Raw genomic sequence first — 16,751 nt, forward strand, 5'->3', positions numbered from 1 at the left:
TAGTCCTTTGTAACTTGTAGTGCTGGAACGTCAAAAACAATGGGGGCACTGAAATAGCTCCTATCAGGAACCAGAGGTAAAGGCCGAAGTAGAGTATTTAAAAGCGAAGCCGCTCAAAAGGAGGTTAAAAGGAAGGGTAAGATTTCCTAGAACGAGCAGAAACTCAAATTCGGAAAGGAGATGAAGGGAAGTCTAGAATCCGTAGCATCAGTGTAAAAAAAAACTTCTAAAACGATAAAACCTCGGCTATCGACGCTCGTAAAAAGCAACTGAAAAGCAAGGTGTAATACAGGGTGCGGCAGCATAACTTCCTTTTTTAAAATGCGCGCCACTCAGTTAGTTGATGTCATAGCGGAGCGCTAGTGGTCTCGTTCAAGAGGGGATACTGTAAAGTTTTGTCCCGACACGGTTCAGTGGCCATCATGCGTTGAAATAGTGAGGAGCGTGCCTTTGCCCTTGAGGTTTACTTTTCAAGCGGATGTTCGGTTATTACAACACAGCGTGCATTTCGGAATCGCTTTAATTTAGCCCCGTTGGCTCCCGTCCCAGACCGCAAATCAATTGTTACATGGGTCACTACATTCAGACAAACTGCAAGTGCGACAAAAGGAAGATCACCTGAGAACGTTGAAGCAGTGAGAGCGTCAATGTTGCGATCGCCACGGCGTTCTGCGTGCAAACACACATCTGCCCTTGGACTATCCGATCGTTCTGTGAGAAGAATTCTTCGTGATGATCTTCATTTTCATCCCTGTAAGATGGCGATAGTGTAGGAACTTTCAGAACGTGACTTCAATTCTCGGATGAACGCGTGTGAGCTTCTTCTTGATGTCGTTCCCGAGGGTGCTATTGTTTTTTTAGCGATGAAGCCCATTTTCATTTGTGTGGGTCGGTTAACAAAGAAAACATGCGCTACTGGGCTAACACCAACCCTCGAGAATTGCATCAAAAGCCTTTGCATTCACCCAAAGTCACAGTGTGGTGTGCAATTTCCTCAGCTGGAATTATTGGTCCCTGGTTTTTTGAGGAAAATGAGGTTAAAGTGACAGTGAATTCGGATTGGTATGTAAACATGCTACAGAATTTTTTTTTCCCACGGCTAGAAAATTTGGATTTTGGGAACACTTGGTTCCAACAAGACGGTGCAACAGCACACACTTTAAGAGCATCGATGGCTGTTTTGAGTGAATACTTTCCAGGGCGCCTTATCTCAATTAGGGGCGACTTGGAATGGCCGGCACGCTCTCCCGATCTGTCCCCTTGTGATTTTTTCCATGGGGTTTTTTGAAATCCCGTGTTTATGTGAACCGTCTAAGAACCCTACAAGATTTGAAGACCAACATCCAAGAAGAAATTGCCAACATAACACCTGCTATGCTAACAAGAGTCATGACAAACGCCAGAAATCGGTTTACGCAATGTATGGAGAATGGCGAACGTCACCTAACAGATTTGATCTTCAAAATAATGTAAATAAAAACTTTAGACATGTACCAACATTATAAAAAATAAATAAATATTTTCCGATGCATACAATAGTTTTTATTGAATTTTGAAAAAAGAAAGTTATGCTGCCGCACCCTGTATATGAATATAATTTCACTGTAGCCGGTTCCAAGCCATGTCGTGAAGGGAGCAGGGATGCATAGCTTTAATTCTAGGCCACCGCAGCGGGGTCTGTAAAGAAAGTGCAGGAACTTTGTAATCTTACATATTGCTCTCAGGTATAAAAAACACATGCATTAGATGAGGGAAAAAAGAAATGTCTAGTGCGGTACGGATAACCGGCGGGAGTTATCTCAGCACGGCGTCGAAACCATTAATCGTGGGGCGGTTCGACGTCGACTCGTCACAATGGTCTTGCCTTAGCCTGCTGCAATTGTTTCGCTCCAATCTATGGCGCCCATTTCAGCCGGCTCAGCGAATGAAACAGGCTGAGTATATAAACCTCTTTATCATCCGGTCTTACTACGAAATTACAAAGACGGCTTACAGGTACAACATCTTACCGCGCAACCAGGAATACGTGCAATTGACCGTGCATCGAGCTGCAGACCAGTACTGCTTCATTACTCCAAGCGACACCATCCCGGCCGTCATCAAGGATCGTGTTCGACTTGAGGCTGTCGCGAAAACTGACGACCAAGAGTGGAGGGGGCAAAGGCGCTGGCATCAATAATACCACGGTGCACTTCTGGCAACAGCTCAAGTACTCACCGAAGCACTCTTCTTCGCCGGCCAGCAGAAGTCCCCGCTCAGGTTCTGGATGAATTCCAAAGAGTGCACAAAGAATTTCTGGAAAGAATCTCTTACATAGACTAGGTATTTCCAGGCTCAATGCATCTCCAGCAACTCCGAGAATTAATTAAGAATCTCAAATCAATTATTAGATTACATTCCGGCCGTGTCGTTGCTGCAACTACAATCGCTTGTGTATTATAATGCAGTTGCGGCTATCAGATTGCACGGTCAGAAGATTCATTTCCACGATATTGGTCTGAGTAACTGTAGAGGTGCACCATAGAAAATTCGTCTAGAATGTCGGCGTGGCTCATTGCGGCTTATTCAAATCTGCACTGGTGGTACCAGCAGACAGCAGAAAAATAAAGTCCAGAGGATCTACCGCAACTATGGTATTGCCCGCAAGTCAGGGTAGTTGAAATTCTGGACACATTTAAGGAAGAACTTTCTGTCATATGCAGTAGGCTTAGCGTTTTCAGATTGCAACGTGCGCGAAGAACCGCCAGCGCCTTTTCAGATCACTCAGCGAATCCAATTCTCCACAATTTTTTATAACTGAAGCAAAAGGGTATTAAAGTGAACTTTGGGGGATTACTCGCACAGCAAGCTGACCATACTGAACGGATTACCGCTGAAGACACACGCCGTGTCACTATGCCTAGCATAATTTTGCGGAAGTTACTGAAGAAGAGGTTCGAAGAGCCATAAATAACCCGAAGTACTGGAGGGGTCCTGGTTTGGTTCGGGTAAAGAACTTCTGGTACATATTTCTCAGTCGAAGAAATTTCCACCCTTCCTCACTGCGGGAATTACATACCTACTTTATCCCTAAAAAGAACACGGTACAGAATCCCACAGACACAAGATCGATTACTTGCTTACCAGCTCTCGACAAATTCGTAACGTCCATTATTAATGGAAGAGTCAATGCTCACTTCGTGATGAATAACATTCATGAGTAGAAGGTATACTGAGTCGGTCGGTAGTTATAGGGCAGGCAGAGAAATGATGGGTTAGGCAAGTGTTGAATCCAAGCCATCCGCAAAGGTCATGACGAGCCGCAAGGCCGACAAAGCATTCTTGACCTTCACATCCAAGCTCTGACCGAGACAGACTTTTACAAATACCTAGAAATTCTGTAACAAACCCATGCTCGAGTTGGTGATCTGATGGATGCTCTGCCATCCGAATTCCTGCGATGTGTTCAGCTGGTACTGAAATCACATCTCTCGAGGAAAAATAAAATAAGTCCATTGAATGTATTCTCTATGCATTCAGAATATTGCAGTGAACCGGGTGGTAAAACCTACATGGAAATCGTCCAGCGGCGAATAGGGACTACTATGATCAAATTCTGAACGCATCATCCAAAGTCTGTCGTGGAGCGGATGAAACTGCATTTGAGGTAGGGCCGTGGTTGACGGGACGACACAACATCACCATCAAGTCGACTCGCTACGCGCTTATTTGGCAGCAAACAGTAGCCGAGTCCCCTGAATGTTGCTGTTAGTAATTCAGAATTTCAGATTTCAGAATTTTACTTAATTCGAAGGATCGATCTTTCAATCCTCTGAATGGGGTGAAATTAGACCAGGTGCACAGCAAACACGTGAATTGCCTTTGCCTGCCATTTTTAGATTTGCATTTGTCGAGTAGATGGCTGTGTGCTGGGGAGCTCTTTGCTGAGACGGAGGGATTTATGTGCCCCATTGAGGACGGCGTGGTTGCCAGCCGAGCTTATAAAAAGCTCGTAATGAAAGAGCGGATAGAGAACAACCAGTGTAGAACTTGCAGTTTGTCTGTGTAGGACCATCTCATTTCCTGGTTGCACTTTTATGGCGACGGAGCAACACACGAACAGGTAGTACTGGATAGTCCTGCTTGCAGCATGTATTGGGACCGGCAAGTTCTAACCGTTCGCCACATACCACATAACAAGCCTGACATGCTGTTGGTTGGCGAGGCGGATTGCTCCGCGTATATTATTGATGTTACTATCCCCAATAATAATAATATTGAACGCAAATATGTACGTGAAGAAGAAGGTGAACTATGAGCCATCGGCTTGGAAAATCGAAGAAGTCTGTCATTTCGAGAATGCTCTCGGAACAGAGATAGCGTTCCAAGAGCATATGTCCCAGGCAAAATTCTCGTGGATGTGTTTGGTCCCAGTTATTTGCAGTTGGTCCCTTGCAGCAATTTGATGGTGATTGTGCCCATATCACTCAAGATCAATCATACAACCTGGGCACTGTACTTTTTAGTTGCAGAAGAGGTATTAGATAAGCTTCGCATTGACTGGTATGATTGCTGAACCTGCACTCGGTATAAACCAGTACCGTTGTGCCAGTCATGGCGGGGCTCAGATTGTGATCTCCAAATCAGTCCATATAAGAAGAGAATCGTACTCAAGTTAAACCATCAGAACTTTCATGTCAACGTTACCGAAGTTGAGGAACCAATAAAACGAATGAAATCGAGGTAGCAATAAGATCAGAAGGTATCACAGCTAAGCTCTGGAAAGTGAAGAGTTGAGACCGGTTATTATTGTTCAGTGAATTGAAGAGGATAGAACACGATTTAACTGGAAACAGAGCACAATCATTCTAAGATGGAAATAGAAAGGCTCTATATTTTACTTCTGGATCTGGAAGGGAAGTTTGAATGTGCCAAACGAACTCAGCTGGTATGCTATGCGCCAAAACCTCGTGCCGGTGGAACTCGTGCCCATTATGGACACTGTTATAAAGTCCAGCGCCCTTCATACTAGAGAGGTGTTCTTTCCCTAGCGGGTTATAATAAAGTTGATCTCTAGGAGTGGAATGATTGCTTCATACAATGGAATGCTGGATCATTTTTGAGAAAGGTGATCATTTCTCTTATCCAGGGTTGAAAATCACAACCGATGGCGATAGCGTTGGCGGCGAAATCTACTCACGGTTGTTAGTATCTGATTATTTTAGTTTGCAAAAACTGTGGAGCCCGGAATTATAAGGTCAACGCTCTTACTTTAGAAAATAGTTTTCCACGGGAACTTGAGTTCTTTGCTAGAAAAATTGCGAACTCACAACCGCCTTCAAGAGGAGAATCCACCGAAGAGTCTTGGGGGCTCTCACAGGATTTAGATTATTAATGATAGGGTACGTCCCTATATAGCGATGAAATTTATGCGCGATACAATTATCGTCTGGTTTTGGATGAAATTAGGTTGAAGTGAAGAGTGTTGAAGGTGATCCAGCCCGAAAACTCTATAAGTCTTCTATGGAAGAAGAAAAAGAAGTTTCAGACCCTGTCATATGGAGCAATGGCGTAGATTAGGATGCTAGAGATATCGAATTGGTGGACTTCGACACAAAACTGGGATGCTTACATTTACTTACTAAAGCAAGTCTAGACCGAATAGCGAAGTTAAAATGGTATAGCATTGTGTAAAAAAATATAGAAAAGAAAATAAGAATGTCGTAGGGACTGCTAAACGGTGAAAAAGAAAAATACCGCATATTCGCTAATGAATAATCTCATCAGCTTGTTAAAGGACAAAACGAACAAAATGTTGCATATACCGCGGTGCCGCGGACACTGCACGTACTCTAGGTGTCCTGGAGCCTCCACATTGTATCTGCCAATTCAGGTGGGGTATTCAATATCGAAATTACCACGGTAATTAGCAATAACATTCTTGATGTTTTGCCCTATTGCATAATAGGGACTTTATATTGAGGACCTGTTCGCCTGGTTCTTTGTCTTATTATCCGCTAATTCCAAACCCTGAATCACACAATTCCTCCTACATTAGAACTATTATAGTTTTATATAATTCTCAGAAAGTACGAATTTAAGTCCAGTTCTTCAGCTAGAGTGACCGGGCCGTTAAGTACTACTTTATCATGGGAAATATATCAGTCTCTACTCATCGTAAAGCAATTGGCCCAGGATGGGGGGATCCCATCGGTACCTAATGATCATGTTTTCCTCTGCAAGATTTCAGAATTACTCCAGATGCAATGACGGACTGTCACCACCACCACATTTACATACATGTTGCACAGGTTCTCGATATACCAAATCGGTAAATCTCTAAATGCCCTGCATGTAAGGATTCAATGAAACACTTACGCTATTAGAATGTAAAGTTCGGCCCCTTTTCAAAGCAATGGCAGCACATTACAAAACAAATAATAAGCTATGGGGCAACTATTTACAACAGTAACGAAAACAATGCCCCTGGTAAGTGAACCAATCATTTAAACACCAATATCTTTTGATATTAGATACTCAACTACTCTCTGCTTTGAGCAATTGAACACTAAGTTGAAAGCTTATAGGCGCTCACTTTTCTTGATGGCCAGTGATGGCATGACAATTAAATCGTTCACACTAGCCACAGCCAGAAAATACCTGCCAGCTATCAAATTTATCAATTACTTTGACCCAGAAAGTGCGCATCCATTGTGAATCAATTAGATTAGGAGATAATCCCCATATCCAATAACAGCATTACACTAATCACAGATTGTTTACCTTTGGGCATCGCATCACGGAAACAGCTATCATTGCGCTTATCATAGGAAAACGTTGCTCTTTGATCATCACGCCGAAGGTGAAAATTGAATTTAAATTGTTGCAATCAAACGTAAATATTTGATTGACCCAATAGTCAACGGTTGGGGGTTCATGTCGAAGTGCTGCGTGCATAAAATTCTTCACGATGCCTGTAATGAATCATGAATGCCATCGATTAACACCCGAACGACCTTTTTACCTTCAAATCTCGGTAAATGCTGGTGGTTGGGCTTAGAAAAGACAAATTCGTGCAAATGTGGTGCTGGGCACAAACAGATATTTCATTCGCCATGTCGCCAAGAAGTATCTGGAAACTGCTGTAGTCAGTGTACCACAATATCGGATCATACCCATATATCATCACCTTTTAGGTACCTGAGCGAGAACACTTTACAAGGGGAGTGTTCCGCTGTTCCGTGAATCAAATTCCTTGCGGCCGGCAGGCTTGATTTGCGTTCGTAGGAAAAGTTTTTGCTGTATCGGCTGCATCGTGGTGCATTTTGCTTTGATCTTGTGATGAGTTGCCATTTTCAGTGAGGGATTATTGAGCAAAATAGATAGTTTACTTCCATAATCAAGGGATTTATCACAATGTCCTTGTTTAGAGGATATTATTCGAAAAATGTTAACCCCAAATTTTAATCCCACCTGCTCCTGTTCCCATGGAAAAGCTACAGTAGCTTTTTGATGCACAGGACAAGGTATTTTTTAAGATGTCATTTAGGCTTTGTAACAAGGACCTAGGATCTTTTCAAAAATAAAAAAAACTGTAATGTTTTAATGACAACGAATATTGGGAAATTAGCCGCAGCATAACACGTCAATCACACCAACTTTATTTCACAGTCCACGAATTTTAATTCTCACCAGGACTTGCCAAGGAGTCCACAATAATATGCAAGGGTTTTTTACCACGTTGTGTCTGGGCGCCAAATTTGATGCTTTGTTATTATAACCGGAGTTTAAGATCGCACTCAAAGCATATCTTGTTTGCGGTAAAAGACAATTAAAAGGGATGAAAGTTTGTTAATTGGCAACCTGCATATTTCGAAACGTATTTGCAACCTGTATATCAACAAAACCTAGAAATGAGACTGACCTTACGGCTTTGGCTTTTGGTCATCGAAAATAGCTAATGATTAGTTTCTGTAAAGTGCAAACGCTCCTTGAAAACGGTGAGCCCTTAACACCGCGTTCGCTTTGTCCATCCTGAACGGGAAGTTGGATATTCTGGGCCCAACCTAAGAAACATTTTCGAACTCCAGAAAGTGCTCCTTTCCCTCGTGCGTACTCTTGAAAGCCTCATGCTAGTAAATAGGAATTCGGTGTTAGACAGCTATTGATGCCTATTGCTTTTTGAAAGTTCTGTGACGGTAATGGTAGGAATCTCGTGGAGGTTAATGAGCAGTTGAAAGATCGGATGGGAAATTTCAACACGATTGCAAATTCTATCATCCAATGAAGTTCTCTTCACGTGGGTATTATGAGAAGTCACCGTAACATATGGACAGGGTCTACTGCTGTCTTTGCCATCAAAGCCATGAACGGCCGACGACATCGCTGCGGAGTTATTCCGTGTAGTTTCCCCACTGTATTCTTTTGAAGTCCACTCTTCAAATTTTGGAATTTGGAACAGCGTGCCGAGTTTACATGCTCTTCTTCCTTTCCGAGAAGGTTTTCGACAGCGCAAACAGACTTTTTTATTATTTCAAAAAGGGTATGTATCTGCAGGATATTCTATGCAAAAAGAGCATTCTGGTTTGGAGCTAATCAAGAACATCACGGGCATATCAGCTGGAAATTCTCCAGGGTTTCCTGAAAAAATTGTGAATCGTAAAATCAGAGGCCGGACGGGCAGGACTGAACAAAGGAATAAAACTACTATCTGCTGCCTATAGAGGAAGAAAAGTTGGACATTGTCGAGCTAGATTTTCTAAGGCTTAAGATGGACAGTAAAATATAGGCGATTACCATATTAGTGGAGGCTATTGCATTCCGGACAAAAGCTGCTATCATTATTGCGCCGAAATGTGAAGCACTACGGTCATAGTAACATTCCAGATGAAGTACCTCGGGAAATCTTGGCATTTCCCACACACTATGCCACACACAAGCTGAACGAGAAGCTTTGATGTAGGTCAGTGTATTCCACGTGGAAGTATTGGCGATACTGGAAGCTTGTCGATGGCTAGGGCGTAATCCAAGCCCCAAGCGTAACATTGCCATTCTGATAGACAGCCTGAAGCTCTGAGTTGGCTGGACTCTGCATCCTTGTGGCATCAAAATGACGCACCACAGCGCTAGTTGAGCTCCTCGGAACGGCCACTGATACCTTTCTTGCGCTGAACGGCGTGCGTTAAAATAACCCATGTAAATCTATACCTGATAAAACTTGTGTCTGCAGTAATTAGAACAATTTCTAAGGATGACATTGAAATATTGTTGGCTCAAGCGTTTAAGTAGCCATGAGCCAGGTCAATAATTTGTAAGTAACATGCAGATAATTTGGAACACTAAAACCTAAATTATATATGTCTTTTGGAATTTATGCCGGTAGTTAGAAGTTGGAAAATGGGAAAGGGAGTGAGAACCGACTTGAATTTAGAAATGCAAGAAATACACCTACATTCGTGAGAAGTACCAGGCAAGAGATTGTAAACTTAACCCTAGAGAATGCTTTTATAAGTCAACTGATTATGAAGAGACGTTGAGAACAATTCTGAAATAGATAGAATGATAAGCAATCCCTTTAAGTAATATCATGGCTTATTTAATGGTGGGCTATGACATCGGAAACTAGAAGCATTTGACACCAGCTGTATGATCTCAACAATCATCTTACCAGGGAAGTACCCCCATAGAATGAGAACCTAGTCAGGATGACGGCAGAAACCCGAGAACGCATCAATCAGACAAAACAGACAGCGGACTGACAATTTATAATAATTCAGCCAAGGAAGCAAGATTTTTCAGGAATTTAGTAATATTCGCGGTCTGCCACTATGCCCGCTTTCTTGGTTGCGAGGTATCATCATGTGAGAAAATGGAAAGGATTCAATTCCAGAAAGATCTGCGGCGATACTGTTAAACGCTTTTAATCTTTATGTTCTCAGGTGACAGTTAAGGTTCCTATCGGGTGGTACAATGGTGGCCTGAATTGGATTGAAGTGTTACTCCATCTTCTCAGTCCAATTTGGATTCTATCACCTAGAGTACTTCCATGTTTGTCACTACAGATTAATATTCTATTGACAACATAATCCGGGACGTACATTCTAAAATTTGTTAGCTCCCGGCGTTAGTTAACTACTGTACTACGTATTAGCGGTGATAGTATCCCACCCTGTGGATAACTTTTAATAGTGTTCAACAAAATTTGTACCTGTCGGTATTCCCACTTTCCTGCTTTCTAATATACTGCCCACCCAGAGGGCTGAGGCGTTTCCGATTCTCTTGCGGGTTCAAGCAACTTGAATCTCTGCATGTGATATGTTACCGGAAGCAACTTCAATGTCCAATGTGTCAAAGATGCAAACAATTCTATTTCTTTCATTTCTGTAGCATCGCGTAATACATCCTTCAGCTGCTACATGGTACTTGCTACATACCTTTCGTGGACGTCTCAACGTTATACTTACCAGCTTTAGTAAAAATCCTAGGATAACTTCTAGGCCCCGCGAAAGTAGTGGTGAGAAAATGTCATCCACTTCGGATAATTTCAATGGTTTAAAGGTTCCCACTCTCACCTTAATCCAGCTTCGTAAGCTATATTTTTGCTCAGGCGACTTATACTTCTGGGACTGCTTCTTTCTACTCGAGAGTCGCCTTCACTGTCAAGCCTTATTATTCTTTAATCCGCCATAGAGGGCTCATTCGACACCTTCTAATTGTTGCCAAGCCCATTGGTAACAGTGCGCCCTAGCGTTATGTCTATTACTTCCAGCCTGGTGATTGGCGTGTACTTTACATTATCTAGTGCTAGCCTATTGCCTCTGATAAATTCAAGAAGATACCCACCTCTTCGAATGATGTCACTTTTTCGCAGATCTCGTTATAGGCGTTGGCGTCGCAGTGAAGGAGAGGTAGCTCCGAATGCCTTGCCCCCCCCCCCCCCCCCCCTTCGGCTTGGACAACCTCGGTGTCAGTATTGTGAAGATATTTTTCCGCATGGTGGCCCAGTTTGTATGCGGTAATTGCTTCTTGTTTTTCTTTATTCCTGTTAATTACCCATTTGTTTGGCTTCAAGGAACACGCGAGGTAGCAGATTCGCCGTGCCCTAGCCCCATAAAACGATAAAGTCAAACTTATACTGAAGTGACTAAATATTAGTGAAGCTTCGTTCGAAAACATTAATTTACCCATGACTACAAATTAGGCACTGAGTTCACATAACACTTAATATTGGGGGAGGAATTTTTCGGTTCCGCAATTTAGATATGTGCCCTTTTGTTAATAGTAGGGTCATTAACGGACTTGGTAGACGAGAGATGCAAATAAACCCCAGAGGGTGATAGGTTGGTTTCCAGTAAGCTATACTCAGCATCAGTCTATCCTGCAGTCTACTTTTATAGGGAAGGTTGCGGTTCAAGTCTCAGTGGTGACAGTAGAATTTAGGCAATAATCTCGGGCGAGCGCAATGCTGACCACACTGCTTCCTACAAGGTACTGTAATCATGTAGTGTATCGTTATGATTTGAATGAAGTGTTCTAACCCACTTCAAGGACCTGATCCAATTGGATTGTTCGTAAGAATAACCAAAATTTTATTTTGGAAGGAGTAGCGAGATTTCAAAGGTATCCGTGAAAAACGAACTACTACGAACTACCAAACTAAGACAACTAAGACAGAGAGTGAGTGCAGTAAAAGTTCTGAGTCATCATCAACGGCGCAACAACCGATATCCGGTGAAGGCATGCCTCAGTAAGGAACTTCAGGCATCCCGGTTTCCAATTCAATATTCCTAAAAGCTGTCTGGTGTCCTCGCCTACAACATCACACTATCTTAGGCTTTTTTACCATAGGCATTGCCCTTATAGACATTTCGGGCTGGATCATTCTCATCCATATAAACTAAGTGCACTCTTGAGCCGGATTTTGTCCACAGCCAGACGGTCATGACATCCCTCATAGATTTCGTTATTATCCAGACTATGGAGTCGTCCATCCTCTTGTAGGGGACCAAATATTCTTTAGCGGATTCTTCTCTTAAACACGCCAAGAGTTCGCAGTTTTTCCACCTATATCATTGCCTTGCACAGTAAGAGCTTTGACCTTATGATGAGACATTTTGAGTAAAACAGATTTTGCAAGCTGAAATAGGCTCTGTTAGCAGCCAAGAACCGTGCGTGAATTTCATCGTCGAAGCTGTTACCGATTATGATTTTCGACTCCAGGTAAGCGAAATTATCAACGGTCTCAAACTATCTTTATTGTTCTCATTTCACCGTCGCTAGTTGACTGAACTGAACTGCGTGATAGCTCCCTTTTTATGTATGCGATAGGTAATGTGTCTTTACTAGTCTTCAGGCATTGATTCGCTATCGCACACCTTGCGGATCAGTTTATGAACCGGTTATCGTAATTGGTCGCCTGCATATTTAGCCATTTTCTCTGTAATTCCATTGGCATCTGGCGACTTTTTGTTTTTAAGTTGATAAATTGTGGAAATGTTTCTTGTATACTTAGTGGTGGCAGTATTTATCCGTTATTTTGAGTTGACGAGACCTATAACTCGCTGATATTCTGATTGGTGTTCATCAAAATACTCAACCCATCGCTCTAATATGTCCAGTCTTTGGAAAATCAGATTCGCCTCTTTGTCTCGGCAGGATGTGCATCGCGGTGTATAAGGCTTCATTCTGCTCACTGGATAGTGGTTCCCAGTTTCTTTAAACTGGGGCCAAATATGTTGAGTGCGGTTATTGAGACAGCCACTTCCCACTTCTAGGTGTTACAGAGGGCTGTGTCGTGGATGACTTCAAGATTAACTCTCACCTGATTGTCAGAGAAGATGCTAAGCGATAATGTTTATTTATTTATTTATTTTGCTGCAGGGAGGAGAGATTGAGGATGCGGAGTCGTGATGGGTAATCAACCCGTGGAAAGTTCTTTTTGTAAGAGAGGGTCCGGGTGAATTTGCGCTGTATAACTTCAAAGGCGCAACAGTCACAAATTCGGAAGGGGGACCAGACTACACAACAATATTCAACCATGTTTTTGACAAGGGAATAGAAGTATGTTAAGCAAGGCTGAATTGAGGTAAAGTCGGGGAGGAACGTAGGATAAAATCAGACATTTTGGAAGCTCTGTTGATGATGATGAAGTGGAAATTGAAACGAAGTTTGTCGTCGAATATTAAACCCAGGCCTTTGAAGGAGGTCAGTAGTGAAAGGGAGGGTTTAAGCGAATAGCACATCCAGTGGCATTTGTTGACATTTAGTGTTAGCTTGTTGACCGAACACCAACGGACTAAATTATCAAGGATGGACTGTAAGAGAGCACAGTCCAGCGGAAACGAAACAGAGGCAAATAATTTAAGGTCGTCTGTGTAAAGCAAAGTCAAGTACACAGCCTTGGGGAACACCACAGGAAGGAGAGAAGGAACGAGGTGAGTACCCATGAAAAGAAACTTTGCGGGAACGATATGAGAGATAGTCGGAAAGTCAGGAGATGTCTGAGGGAGAGAAGTCTAATAATGAAAGTTTAGAGAGGGGAATGTTATGGCCAACGGTATCAAAGCCAGAGAAATCAGAGAAATCGGTATAAATAGCATGCACCTCCGGTCGTGAATTAAAGCATTTGGCAACGAAGTTGGTAAAGACCAGAAGGTTCGAAGCCGTAGATCAATGTTTCACGAAACCATGCTGCTCTTTGATAATGAGGTGACCGAAGCGCGAACCAGTCGTTGATGTATCTTTCCAGGATTTTGGAGGAAGAGGAGAGAAGAGAAATGGGGCGGTAGTTTACAGCAAAGGAAGAATCTCCGCGCTTGGCGATAGGGACGATAAGGGCCTCTTTCCAGAGATGGGGAAAGTAACATTCTTCTAGACTTTTGTTGTAAATTATACTCAGGGGGAGGGAAATGTCTTTTCTACAGTTAAGGAGGAAGAGGTTAGGAAGCTTATTGAGGCCAGGTCCGACATTGGTGTCAAGATTATCAGTGAGGAATTCAGCCAAGGAAGGAGTAAGGAGAGGAATGGCCAGAGATTCGGAGCAGTATGCAGTTATGAGAGGTGTAGTGGGTGGAGGGCTCGATGGAGAAAACACTGAAAAGAAGGTCGCAGGATTGTTGGCAAGTGGAGTCAGTAAAACTGATAGAAGAAGGAAGGTGGAATTACGAGAATTGTGAGACCAAAACGGTTTTAAGTTACCGCGGGCAAGGGCGGCTTCGACGCTCAATAAGTACCTTCTACACGTTTTTCTAAACATTGACTTCACAGTAAAGCGTATAGTCTTAAAATGAGCAAGGTCGGCGTCATTCTTGGAAGCCCCACACTTCTGCCGCAGTGATTGTTTCCGGCGAATGTTATTAAGAATTTCCGTTCATCAATACAAAACTACTAAGTAGCTTACCGATGAAGGAGGTAAGTTGCTCCCGAAATACATTGAAAAATAAAAATTGTAGTTTGGAGGAAGGTACTAATCTATCAATTTTAGGTTAAACTAAAAATAGCAGACGATATCTAATCTATTAATTTCCGTTGTGAACCAAGTTAGGTACGAACATAGACAGGCAGGGGAAGAAGGGACTTAACAAGAGAGGAGAACGGACAGGATATTGTAAAAGGTGTTTAGAGCTTGATCGATGAGTTGCTTAATATATACACTCAATTGAAAGACGCTAAAGCTGAGTTCGAGCCCGGAGTATCATGCCTACGGGATAGTGATCCGAGCCTACATTGGCTCCCCTATATATTCAGATATTCATTAATATTCAGATGTTCATTATTACTCAGACTCTGAAGAAGTAAAGGCTTCGCAGGACAGGAGTGGATGAACCTTTGAAAAATTTGCGCCGCATTAAACAAACCAAAAGCCATCCGTGTGGACTCGAAGAGTCCGTAGGTTGGGCATATTGCTGTTCTCTCAATATCTTAATAGTACGTCTGCAGCTTTTCGTTAGGAAAGAATTCCCAGCGGTCACCACGTGGAAGTGAGGACAGGGTTTGGTAATAGAGCTGTCAGTTTTGGTTCAACAGGCCCCTTCCAGGTTTTATCAACTGTCTGTACCTATCCATGTTTCGAGCTGGAACCTATACTACCTTTTAACCACGCTATGTATACCCTTCCCTGAATGGTTCGTTTGACATTTCTTGTAAACACATGGCCTTCCAGGAAACCCACTCTTTATACATAAAAAAACTGAAAAGAAAGAATATTTCTCCGCATGGGAGGCGTAAGTCCAATCCATCAAAGATTTGCAGTCCTACTGTTCTCAGTGACTTCAACATGGATGGAAAAATATGTTTTGGACTAAAAACTTGAAACATGTTTTGTTCATGCAATTTTAGGTTGGGTGTTCTAGCAAGAGCATCTGAAGGTTTTCGTGTCTCAGTACTTGCATCACTATAATCGTCAATCAATTTCTGATTATATTTTTCTGTGACATCCAGCATCTCCAGTCGGTAACTCTCTTCCCAGTTGACAGTATCGGAAAATTGTTAGGGGTAATATCGCGCAATATAAATATCAAGGTGAAGTAATTGCGAGCAATGAGACCACGAGCTCACGGCACATCATACATGGGGCCTGGAATGGTTAATGTTAAACTTTAAGGAAATGGAAGATCAATTGTCGTGTCGCTTGTGTGTAATTGGAATTTCACGGCTCCAATTGTTTATTTTTCCATTTCTACGGTTACCTTGAGAGATGTGCTCCCGCAACAGTACTGCGCGACTCCGCACTCTTCGGGTATCGACAACATGACACCGACGTGCACTTTGTTGTGTACCTGTGAGCTAAGTTCACCTGTTCGCTTCGAAGGAAGGTGATAAATGTCAACGTGCAAGTTTCGAATTCCATTTGCTAAACGAGGTCGAAGTCGAAATTTCTGTGTCCTCCTGCCATAGTTTGCTCGTTTCTGCTCGTTAAATCCCCAACTTAATTACGACGGTATATCAGTTGAGAGCACCACGTCGTCGCCGCTGAGTGGTTCCCACTTGCTGAAAAAACTTCAGCAAATTGATCGTACAATTTGTAATTAATTTACTTGTATGTACCCGGGGTACAGTTTCGTTCTCGAGCTTTTTTGTTTCGGGACTTAAAATAAACCTTAACGTATGCATAACTCTCTGATAACTTTTTTGCAAAAGTACCACTTTTGAAACATTTCCTATTCATCACTTAATTGTTGAATTATCTTTCCGGCATGCTTGAATCTTCAGATACTTCTCGCGGTAGAGGCAATAAACCAACACGGAAACTATAGGGGCTTCTTTCCATAAGAATTCATAAACGATTAGGCAGATTCCAAGTGCATCACTAACAAAATTCTGACTCGTCACTTTATCAATTTATAATTACTTTTCTAAAATTTCTGGGATCCGATCAAAAAAATTCATGAAGAATCAATTTGACTTCGCATTTTTTTTATGTCAGTTGATTCCTGCTTGAGCCGCGACTGATGTTATTAATCAAAATTTATGATTTCTAATGATAAACTCTTCAGGGTATGTTATTACTCTAAGTGATTACGGAGGCAAGTAAATTGGAATACGCCCGGGGCATGGATTTCAGGTGTAATCGGATAATAATTTTCTTATCTATGCTTTGAAGGGTTACTCACCTGAGGCTAATTACATTACTTGGAAGTGTTAGGCATACTTTATTGATTTTTTCACAACGGAAAATCATTAGGTGTTTTTATAGAAAAACAATTTTCCAAAATTTGTTTAAGAGCTGTAGAGTTAAAGTGATTTACCAAATATCTACTAATGAACACATTGGG

This window comes from Hermetia illucens, chromosome 4 (assembly GCF_905115235.1).
Source record: "Hermetia illucens chromosome 4, iHerIll2.2.curated.20191125, whole genome shotgun sequence".
In the NCBI taxonomy this organism is placed as follows: Eukaryota; Metazoa; Arthropoda; class Insecta; order Diptera; family Stratiomyidae; genus Hermetia; species Hermetia illucens.